Source organism: Dipodomys spectabilis, unplaced genomic scaffold (assembly GCF_019054845.1).
Source record: "Dipodomys spectabilis isolate Male_0828 unplaced genomic scaffold, ASM1905484v1 ptg000145l, whole genome shotgun sequence".
Lineage (NCBI taxonomy): Eukaryota > Metazoa > Chordata > Mammalia > Rodentia > Heteromyidae > Dipodomys > Dipodomys spectabilis.
Genome location: NW_024870822.1, coordinates 15,717,288 through 15,729,624, shown reverse-complemented (window position 1 = coordinate 15,729,624; position 12,337 = coordinate 15,717,288).

Genomic DNA, 12,337 nt, shown 5'->3' with positions numbered 1-12,337 from the left:
TGATATTCCCAGAGGAGGGAGGGTACAGGCTAAGTGTACACCAGCAAGTGAATTTAACATTCACATAAAGATTCAATTGTAACCCAAGTGTCCAAGTAGTTGGAGGAAACTTGTCCTGTGTCAACTGTAATCTAAGGAATAAAAGATTTCTGTATGCCTTATGGGTCAGTTGCATCGCACTCACATCTACCTATTTACTCCCTGCACACATTCCCTCCCTCCCTGGAAACCAAGTTGTACCCACACTAGGAAATGTAATCTTCTCTGAGAAACAAAGTTTCCTCCACTTCCTTTCAAACCTAGCTGTGCTTATTTCTTATTGCTACTATCACTAGGCCAGTAGTGGTGGCTTAAAACTATGCAAGCTATTACTTTTTGGAGGTCAGAGTCTAAGATCAAGGTGTCAACCAGCTGTGTTCCTACTAGAGCCTCTAGATCATCTATTTCCATGTCTTCGTGCCTTCCCTAATTTCCAGAGGTCGGCTACATTCTCTGTCTCACTGCTTCAGCCAGTGATCAATCTTACTTGCATTGTCCATTTCCTTCTCTGTTGTTTTTTCTTTCTTTCTTTTACTCTTCTATCTTTTAGGGCCATTGTGATTAATTATATTGGGCCCACCTGGATAATCCAAGACAACCTCCCAATTTAAATATTCTTAATTATATCTGCAAAATTACCTTTGTCATGTCAAAATGACTCATAGATTCGGGGGATTAGATCACCGACATCTCTAGGGAGCTATTATTCTGCCTATCGCACCGGCATAAAACAGCTAATACCAGGGGATTTATTAATTTAAGATAAGAGACGGGCATATTTTACCACTTCACCCTATTCTTTGAAGGACGGTCAACAATATCAAATGTAAGAATGGAAGAAAAGTTGAAGTTGAAAGTGGAGTGAGACTTAAGGAAGAAAGGAATGGGAGGGAATGTAAAATACATCAACTTCGGTAGAAACAGAGGTTAAGAAAAACCTGCAGAGGAAAAGGAGACAGAGATGAAGGGAGGGTAGAAGGAAAGGGTCACAGAGGGAGGGACAGCATGACCGAAGGTCTCAGTGTAAAGTCGATCCCCTCTGTCTGCTGCCATACGAGGTGGTTTGTAGGTGTTTGCCTTTGCTAGAGGCTCTGTTTCTTAAAAGCTGGGACCATGTCTTCATTTTGGTGCTTCTCTGAGTCTAACCACTGTAAGCCTGACCCAGCCTTAACAAGTTGTTGCCTTTCCATATGTGGGATTCAATTGAACAATGGATTCTTGGTCACATGAGCTAAGGATTCTCTCAGATTCTACTCAGATCTGCGCTCCAAGCCTGAGAGGAAAGGAGAAAAAGGTCCTTGTCTGTTTGGACAGGCTCCATCACAGAGACTTCCACATTTAGATCATGAGAAACTGAAACCCATCAGGGGTATCAGTTCATCCTTTACGGCATTCTCCCGCAGGTAGACAGCACGGTATCCTCCATGATGGCTGAAGGCCAAGGATAAATGAGACTCAGGAGCCCCAATCCAGGCCGAGAGCTGTTTGTTGAAGAGCTGGCATTCCTGAGGCTGAAAGAGGCAGCCTTTACTTCACATCTGTGGTGTCCACAGGGATGTATGTTAGGGATGACAGGGAACATTGAACCTTGGTTGGGAAGCTCAGCTTAGTTCCTGAAATAAATCCCATCTTTATTCTTCCTGTATTAAGTTAACCCAATCATCTTTGTCCTAAGTGATTCAACTTTATCTAATAAAGGATATAAGGGGCTAAGGCACAAGTTAATATTAGGTAATAACCTATATGTGGAGGAAGAAGTCTGAGTAAAAAGGAGAACAAAGAGGGAAATCAGATTACACTTAAGGTAATGGGTACTAAAATCTTAGCATGCTGCATGGACATGCTTATAGCAGTCTATAACATGGATGGCCTTCAAAATCTCAGAAAGCTTTTCATAGACAAAGAAACTCACAGTTTGGAAAACTTTATATAGCCTGTTTACATCAGTTATCATATAACCTCCAGTCTTCAGAAGCCCAGAGATTATTCAGTTTAAAAGGTGCAGGCTGTGGGCACATTCTTTCTATTTCCAGGAAATGATTGGATGGATGGATGGATGAAAGGGTGGATAGATGGATGGATAGATGCATGGATGAATGGATGAGCACAGTGGTAAGAACCTAGGCCTACCTTTTTCACATCTGAGCACTGATTGTTCACTGCCAACACCTCTTTATCATACAAGCCATGGGGGTGGATGGGTCTCCCAAGAAGAGATGCTCTTGTTCTCCTAGGCAAGGTAAGTCCTTTTTTTTTTTTTTTTTTGCAAGATGGTTGGAGAGACAGCTGTCCCAGGCCCTGCAAGACTATAGACATGATGCCCTGCTGGTGTGGGAAGACATCTGAACTGTTCCTGGAATTTGAGCTGGCCACTATCACTAGCCTTCCCTGGAACCTGGAGGAGAGTTGCTACAGTTCTCCCAATGCAGGTCTTACTGAGTCTGAAACAGCTTTCTAGACTGGGGAAGAGTTAATCTGTCAGAGTTGTAATCTCTTGTTGTTTACTAACGGGGTGACCTTTGACAAGTGACAAGCTTGTTTCAGTGAGTGCTTAACACAGTGCCCAACCCTTGTAAACAACCCCATACATGTAGAACTAGACAACAGCACAATTGCATAGTCTACCTCTCAGGTTTCCTGTAGAACTCAAAGCAGTCATTCATGCAATCAATCATCCTGAGCACTTTCCAGTTCTTTTCCTCCCTGGGACTACTTCCTAGAAGGGAGAAGCCTGCTGTCAGGGAATGGTTTGGTGACAGGGTCTTGCAAGGTATAAAAGTGCTGCATGGTCAGGAGGAGGGTCTTTGTCTCATAAATAGATGAGCCTCTAAAGCAGAGGGCCTGGCAGTACAGCCTTCCCCCAGTGACCTGCATGCTGAACCCAGCCCAGCTGGTAAAGCACAGTTAGGTACAAGGGTGAATGGGGTGGATGGATGTGAAAGGGGCTAGCTACTGCTGGCTGTGCTGTGATTCTCTCTGTCCCAGCTCTAGACCTAAGTGTTCCAGGTACCCCTCAAAGGCCTCCTCAGTCACCCAGAGCACAGACAAGATCTTAACACCTAGTAGTGGCTTGTGCCTTTTTATCTTTCTCTTTTAGATCATGAACTTTATATATATATATATATATATATATATATATATATATATATAGTAAAAATACTGTAAAAATACTGTACAGAGGGGTTACAGTTACATGAGTAAGATAATGAGTACATTTCCTATCAAGCACTGTTACCTCCTCCTTTGTTTTTCCCCTACCATCCCTTCCTTCCCCACCTTCCCGACTCCTCCCTCTCCCCCAAAAGTATAATGTTTGTTTTCAATATAGTGTCTTGTACATCTCATTGTTACAATGGGTCAACCAGTATCCTTGTTTAAGCATTTTGTTATTTCCCTTCCCCTCCCCAAATTATAAAAATGTATATATGAGATGCAGGACACCAACATCAAATACAGTGACAACAGGGGTTATACCTGGGGGAAGAACATCTAAAAGAAACAAAAAAAATCACATAGTACATTATAAGTACATTAAAAAACAATAGCAAGCTAGAAAAAAAAAAACACTTGTGTCCCTATCTTGGGTTCATTTTGCTTATCAGCATCTTATATGGTCATACGTACATACTTTTTAACCTTTTCTGCTTGTCCTAGACATGAACTAGTTATTGCAAATAAGGGAAACCATGGGACCTATGTTTCTTTGATTTACATTTCTTTTATGGCTAGAGAAGATGAACATTTCTTCACATGTCTATTAGCCATTCTTATTTCCTCCTCAGAGAAGTCTCTCTTTAAGTCTTTAGCCCACTTATTTATTGGGCAGTTGTTTCTTTGAAGATTTATTGTTGGGGAATTTAATTTTCTGAGTTCCAGGTATATTTTAGATATTAGAACCTTGTCCATTGTATGGCTAGTGAAGATCTCCTCCTAGTTCGTGGGCTTTCTATTGATCTTGCTAGCTATGTCCTTTGCCATGCAGAAGCTCTGCAGTTTCATGCAATCCCATTTGTCCAATCTTTCTTTGATTTGTTGTGTTTCTGGGTCTCTATTAAGAAAATTTTGGCCTGTGCTAAGGAGCTCTAGAATTTCTCCTATTCCTTCCTGTAATGTTTTCAGGGTACATATTTTTATTTCAAGGCCTTTGATCCATTTGGAGTTGATTCTGGTGCAGGGTGATATATACGGATCTAGCTTTAGTTTTCTACAGGTGTTTAACCAATTTTGTCAGCACCATTTACTGAAGAGGCTGTCTTTTTCCATCCTATTTTTTTAGCTCCAGTTTCCACTTTAAGAGCAATTTTATGTCTGAGTTTTTTCTTTAAAGACTTCTGGTCACTAAATGCCCTTTCCCTTTCCCTTCCCTTCCCTTTCCCTTCCCTTCCCTTCCCTTCCCTTCCCTTCCCTTCCCTTCCCTTCCCTTCCCCTCCCTTCCCTTCCCTTCCCTTCCCTTCCCTTCCTTTCCCTTCCCTTCCTTTCCCCGTACTTCCCTTCCCTTCCCTTCCCTTCCTTTCCCCTTCCCTTCCTTTCCTCTCCCTTCCCTTCCCTTCCTTTCCCTCCCCTCCCCTCCCCTCCCCTTCCCTCCCCCTCCCCTCCCCTCCCCTCCTTTCCCCTCTCTTCCCTTTCCTTCCCTTCCTTTCCCCTTCCTTTCCTTTCCCCTCACTTCCCTTCCCTTCCCTTCCCTTCCCTTCCCTTCCCTTCCCTTCCCTTCCCTTCCCTTCCCTTCCTTTCCCTTCCCTCCCCTCCCCTCCCCTCCCCTTCCCTTCCCTTCCCTTCCCTTCCCTCCCCTCCCCTCCCCTCCCCTTCCCTTCCTTTCCCTCCCCAGTACTAAAGTTTGAATTCAGGGCTTTCTGCTTGCTAAACAGGTGCTGTACTAACTCTACAACTTGAACCATGGCTCCCAGCCATTTTAATTTGAGTTATCTTTGAGATAGGGCTCTTTTCCCATGCCCAGCCTGTACCACAATCATCCTGTTCACACTTCCTGTCATAGCTGGGATGACAGGCTCATGTCACTATACTCAGGTTTTCCATGAGATGGAAAGGTTCTCAAGAATGTTCTTCCCCATGAGTCAGCCTGGGATCGTATGATCTTACCAATTTCAGCCTCCCACATAACAGGAATGACAGACATGAACTACAATGCCCAGACAAAGCTTTCATTTTTGATGCAACTTCAGTACCATTCCTTCCTGATTACAATGTGCTTCAGAAGAGAACCTGTGATAGAACCAGCAGATCGGTGCACCCCAAATTACAGGAGGCTGAAGGGGGACTCCACTGCACTGGAGCTTGACTCGTCAGCACCCACTGAACAAAATGTAATAACAATAATTAATGTATGTATTAATGATGCGTGTTTTATATCATGCATATTTATGTAATAACTACTGTTATTAAGTGGATTTACATTCATATTCAAACTCCACCACTTGTTCATTGCTTACTGGTTGTTTTACTTGGAGAAATATGCCTGAGTCCTCTGTGCCTCTATTTTCCTCATCCATAAAATGGCATATTACAGGACTACCTCCTATCACTGTTGTGAAAGCTGAGACTCCCTACACACCATCTAGCACTGAGTACACATTCAATCTTAGCTGTTGTTTTGTGATTACTGTTATTACAGACACACTGTATGCCTATCCATACCAACAAGACACTGTGTATTATAGAAAAGCATCCTGATCTGTAATTAATCAGTTCTGAAGGGGACAGCACTGAGGGTAGCAAGGGAACGACCCGTGTCCCTGATTACTTTATGGTACTGTGAGCTTAATCCCAACAGTGTCTGCCTAATTGAATGCCAGTGTGGTCCTAGCACGTGACATGCCTGCCACTGGGCTTTATTTTGTTGAATCTTAGCAAGGCCACCATAGAGGCTGGGCTTGTTTTGTTTGAGGACTCTACCAGCTGCATGATCCACCTGCCTTTGCTGCTGGGGATCCTTGCCCTGCACCTCACACGTGGGTCCCTGAGCATGAAAGCAAAGCCCGCCACCTCCCCCTCACCAGGTCTTTTGTTTGTTTTCCTGCTCCCCATTTTATCTGACAACTCACACCCCGCCACACAGCTCAGGGCCTTTTTTCTGGATGACAAAATTTTTACAAGCAGCCTACAGTGGAAATATTGGCAGGTTTGGTCCTGTGTTCTTTTCTTTTCTCTTTTCTTTTCCTTCCTTTCTCCCTTCTTCCCTTCTTCTACCTTCCTTCCTTCCTTCCTTCCTTCCTTCCTTCCTTCCTTCCTTCCTTCCTTCCTTCCTTCCTTCCTTCCTTTTACCTTTCTTCCTCTCTCTCTCTTTCTCAAAATACAGTTCTACAGACTATGTGTGTCCACACTTCGAGTATATGCCCCTGTCAGAGTCCAAAAGCCCAGGGCACATGGCATCCAAGTATTTATGGGTTTGTATTTGAGTGTGGGTTTTCCTCTCTTTATCAGCACTCCGAGATGACCATTCTGCCTTTGGGTGCATGTATATGAATCTGTGGCAGTGTGTCTCTCTAACTGGAGTCCTTATGCTTGTTCTTCCCTGTGTGTGTACCCAGTGTGTTTGCAGACTGCGGCCCCTGCCTGCCTCTCTCCCAAGGGTGTCCAGAGACACACGTAGACTATCTTTCACTTATGTTGTTGAGACTCTCCTAGGACACTTTGCCCCAGTGAGGCAGGGAAATTTGGAGAGGGAATGTTTAGTCTGGAAGAAAGGCCAAGCAGGCAGCTTGAGATTCCCTGTGGTGCGCCCAGGCGGCAAGCTGGACTCTGGGGTTGCTCCAACTGCCCCAGGCAAAAAGGACCACAGACCTGTCCCTGTCTGCCCTGGGTGCAAGGTGCAGGGTGCTTCTGCCTAGGTAAAGCTGGACCCTGGACAACTCTGGCTCAAGTGCCAAGTGGGCTCCTAGCCAACCCCAGCCTGGTGAAGACTGGTTCCTTGTTTTTCTTGTTTTCCTTGTCTTGGTTCTTTTCAATCCTCACAGGAATAGGTTTCTAAACAGAAATAGGGAAGGGGTTAGGACAGAGATGTGGAAGGAGCACAGGGCTTTGACATCAAGCAGACTAAGACTGAGTTGTGGCTTTATGTCGCTCATACAATATCAAATCAAGGATGTTTACTTAACATCTGAGCCCCAGTCTCTTCGTCTTACAAACAGGTCTAGAAGCATTTCATTACAGGTTTTTCTGGGGGCCTAAACGATAAAGATACCTAGAAGATTCTCTGCCACTCTATGTCCTCCATCTCTCTCTGGTCTCTTGAGTAACCCAGCTTTCTGATTCGGTCAGTAGAGACATGCCATAGTTTCTGGGGAGAGAACTTCTTACTTTTGATGACCTAGATGAGGAAAGGTGGGGCAGGGGAAAGCCCTGTTTTGCACATGGTGTTTTTTTTTTTTTTTTTTTTTGGTCAGTTGTGGGACTTGAACTCTGAGCCTGGGCGCTGTCCCTCAGCTCTTCAGCTCAAGGCTAGCGCTCTACCATTTGAGCCATAGCGCCACTTCTGGCTTTTTTCTTTTTGCTTATGTGGTGCTGAGGAATCGAACCCAGGGCCTGAGGCATGCAAGGTGAGCGCTCTACCACTGAGCCACCTTCCCAGCCCTGCACATGGTATCTTTTACTTGTTGTAACTCAAGGTAGTGTTTCTATCTATTGGGTGTGCAGAGGGCATCCCAGAAGCCTGGTCACAGCCATGATATAGGGGATAATATGAAATGTTGGAGCAGAAATTTCCCAATATGCTTACAAGCTGGTTCTCCGACTCTGGGGCCCAGCAGGCTGTGGCTAGACTTGTAGAGAGGGTGGGAGGTGAACCTGTGGCTGGCTGCTCTGCCTTGAAGCACTCTGCCCTATGCCAAGCCCAGTTCCAGGCAGAAGGATACTGAACTAAACAAGATAAGCACTCTGTCCTATGCCAAGCCCAGTTCTAGGAGGAAGGATACTGAACTAAACAAGATAGACACAGGCAACCCTCTAGGAACCTCTATTCCAATTGAACTAAACAAGATAGACACAGGCAGCCCTCTATGAACCTCTATTCCAATGGGCAGAGACACAAACAAGACGCATGAATCAAGGAAATTAGCTTAAGCTAGGTCCAGACCACATGTGATGGGAAGATTAAATATAGCAATACTGATTTAAAACAGCAGCATGGTGAATAGTTAATGAGCCACTTAGGTAAAATAGCCGTAGGGACAGCTTTGGTTCAGACCTCAATGATAAGAAATTAAAATAAGATCCAACAACCTCCCTCATATACCTACTATAGCCTTCCAGATTATAAATCCAAGTCCTCAGAATAGCTATTAAATTCCTACACTGACTTCCTTTCTTATTACTGTCTTAATTCCTACCCCTCCCAAGGTTCCAATACTCCAGCCACAGTCACACATGCACCTCAGGACCTTTGTACTTACTATTTGTCCCACCCAGAACACTTCCCATAGATGTGTCATAACACACTCTAAGTCTAACCTAAAAGCTCTATTTTTGATGGGTTCTGGGCTATGTTATACTTTTGTATATTATATTATATTATTTTATATTATATATAATATGTTATATATTATATTATATTATTTATATTATATTATTTTGTATATTATCTTATTTTTGTTGGCAGTTATTTTCTTACATACCTTATAATTTACTTATTTGTTTCTATATTTTTCTCTATATACTATAAAACGTTTGTCTGCTTTTATTGTTTGATGTTAACAAGTACCTAAAGTGATGCCTTGAACATAGTGGGTCATTAAGAAAACATTTGAATATTTGCTGGCTGCAAGGATGGGTCCCTAGAAAGTCCAGGGCCCATCCCCAGCACCAGGAGAAGCAAAGGGTTCATTTTGAATTTCTATCATGAGATCAGCCCTGTGTTCAGCTGTAGTGCATGGACCACCCCCCCCCCCCCCCCGGATTTAGCAGAGAGAAAAAGAAAATCGCAGAGTCAGGTTGGGGATTTCAGCCATCAAATCTGAGTAGAGGAGATGTGAGGGGGAGAGAGGGACAGAGGTAGATGGAGGAAACGGGAGGATGACATTTCTGGGTCCTAGCTAGACTTATTTTGTATAGGACTGCGGGGTCAGGATTGTAGGAAAAAAATCAGGAAGAGCCATCATCTTCCCCAACTCCCAAACTGCTTAAATTCTTACCATGCAGTCTCAAAGGCTTGCACAGAATCCCCCTTTCCTGCGCACCTGACTTTATCTCCTGCCTCTTCCCTTCAGTAAGTTCTCAGCAAGTTCTTTAACATTCCTGCCCTGTTTGTGATCCTAGGCTAAAGTATGTCTTACCTCACAGGAATTATAAAGCTTAAATGTAATTATTGACTTATTTACTTATTCAGTGACAGTACTAGGGCTTACACTCAGAGCCTGGGCACTATACCTTAGCCTTTTATTTTCTCAAGGCTGGCACTCTACACTTGGGTCATGCTTTTACATCCAGCATTTTTACTGATTAATTGGAGATAAGAGTCTCATGAACTTTTCTGTTTGGGGTTAGCATCAAAGCCTTATCCTCAGATCTCAGCCTCCCAAGTAGCTAGGATTACAAGCATGAGCTACCAGTGCCAGCTCAAATGTAATCATTCAATTGCAAGAACATAAGCTTTGAAATCAGACATATGTTCAAAGTCCATTTCCAACTTTTATGAGTTATGTGTCCGTGGGAAGGTGACTTAGGTACTCTGCTTCTTTCTTAATCATAAAATGGGAATGCTATCAACCTCACAATATAGTTACAGAGATTAAATGAGAGAAAAAATAGGAGGGATCATATATACTGTATATGACATGAAAGTGTATGTGCTCCAGCACATCACTTGACACTTTGTAGGTCCTCATGTGCTGGTGGGTTATTTGGAGAAGGTAAGGCCAGGTAGGTGTGTTGGATCAGTGTGAGGTTAAACAGTTCATGTGCCCTCTGGCCTTGGGTCTGTGCAGCCTGCTGAAGGAGGAGGTTCATCTGAGCAGCGATCCTTGGTCACTACTACAGAAGCTGAAATTCTGCTCGCCCCAGCAGTGGTGTCACTGTACCCAGGCCATTTAATGGAGCCTTTTCCAAGGTAGCCAGGTTAGTCATGGATGTCCTCTAGTTCCTGTGCCATATCTTGTTTACTGAGCTCCAGGGATGCTTACAAAACAGCTCAGGCTGTGGAGAGAGGATGTCCTGTCCTGGGCTTCAGTCTCTCTACCTGTGCCCTGAAGATTAGGGGCCCAACAAGAGTTGCTGGTCCTGCCTGCAGGGAGAAAGTCTAGGCTCTGGAGTCAGAGAAAGTGGGTCCAGTCCTTCTGTATTCACTGGCTGTGACATCTTAGCCAAGTTCCTCAACTTTCACTCAGTTTTCTGCTCTGCCAAAGAGAGATACTGGTGATAGCACCCAGGGCCACCAAAGCCCTAAATGAGTGTGAAATGTGCCATATAGAACAAGCACATGGCACATCTCCAAAAAGACGGCAACTCCAGCCACCCTGGCTTGAACCTTTCTCAGCTGGCAGTCTTGGAGCCATATGCCTCCCTCCCATTCTGTCTCTGGGCTTTGACTGCCTGAATGCCCCCTGTCTTGGTCAGGAAGTGCCTCATCCCAACCCAGCAGGGGAGTTGGATGTGTCAGAGAGGCCAGGAGCCAGTGGACGTTATGTTCCTTTTGAGGAATGGAAAAGGGGACTGTTCCTGGGTACAAAGCAGGCTCTGGAGCCAGCACACTGGAAACACTCACTCTTCCTGCCCCATTCAGGGGCCTCACTATCCTAGCTGGGCCCCTAGGGAGGAAGACCCATCTTCAGAGGTAGATATGCCTGCTTCAGATCCCAGCATGAGACAGAGTCTCATACAGCCACAGACAGATGATGGAAAGTAAGAGATGGAACCCTCAAAACAGGTCCTAAATAGGGTAGGAAGACAGGCCTGCTAGGAAGCTGGCAAGGTCACTTGAATGCACCTCAGTTTAGAAGGTGCCTGTGTGTCACCTTCTTCTCTTTTTCCTGCCTCTCAGCCTTTGCTCCTGCAGCAATTTCCACCTCCCCTGGAATGGCCCCGTATCCCTGCCTTCCTTACCTCTTCCTTACCTCCTTACTCTTGCAAGCATCCATAATCCACAGCACTAGTCATCCAGAATAACTTTTCCTATTCTAAAATTGTCATTGGCCCAGTTGTCATGAGCACTGCCTTTAACATTTTTACCACCTTCTGGGGGTACAGGAAAGCTTCTGGACCAATCTTCTCAACTCTATTGTGAACTCCTAGAAAATCAGGTCCATGTTCCCTCAGTTCCAGTCTCCAGTATACCATATGGTCTGGCATAAAGTATACTCAGTACATTACATCTCCTCATCTTCCTCTCTCTGTATTCTGTGTGTAACATTAACATATGCCTCATCAATACCTGTATCATTAATATCTATCTGCTTAAAGACTGGTCAATCTGGCCCTCATCCCTCAGTGTGAACCACAGAAAGCCTAATTTCTGGCTCTGTTTTTATCACGGGTTAACTTTTTTTCTACTCCACAGGTCATTTTGCTCCCATGGGTCTTTGTTTTCTCAGGTGCATGATCAAAGGACTGCACAAGGACTGTGATTTTCAAGTTGGAGTCTGAGGGACCCTGGGGCTCTAGAAAGATGGTGGTGAGAGTGAGACAAGAGGGGACAGAAACAGAGCGGATGAGTGTGGGGGTCACTTCTACCATCTAGCAGTTCCTTGCCATTTTACCCTTTATACTTCATTCAAGATTGCATTTGAATAAAAGCTCCTGTGTAAAAAATAAAAAAATAAAGAAAGGAAAAGAACACTGGCCTCTTTGCTATCTAAGGAAAACAGTAGAGCTGTGCTCAACCAGGATTTGTCACTATTTTATCCTGTAAAATGTTCTAAGATAAGGATGCTTAAGTAACTACCCCTGATGTCTAAGTCCTCATGTGACACAGAGCAGTGCTTATTTTCCTCACTCAGTGCTATATGGAGTCAGTGTTTAAAGGCTGATCAGTGCAAATGTCCCACATTGAACAATGCCCCCTAACAGTGGACATGCTGGCACCAGCATACAAGGAGATGGCTGCTCCACTGGGCACCAGGCCTAGCTTGTCCTTGGGATTCACAGTCAGTGAAGGTGGATCCTTGATTAGGAGCCCTGGTATTGTAAAGACATTTAATTAGCCATAATCTTCCGCAGAGACAGCTTGGTTGTGTAATATTTATTTACATATTTTTACACACCCTCCAAGCCAATCTTTCACCAGCCCCATAGTTATTTGCATTCCAGATGTGCCAATTGCCCCTTCTCATCTTTCCATGGCTCCTGACCACCA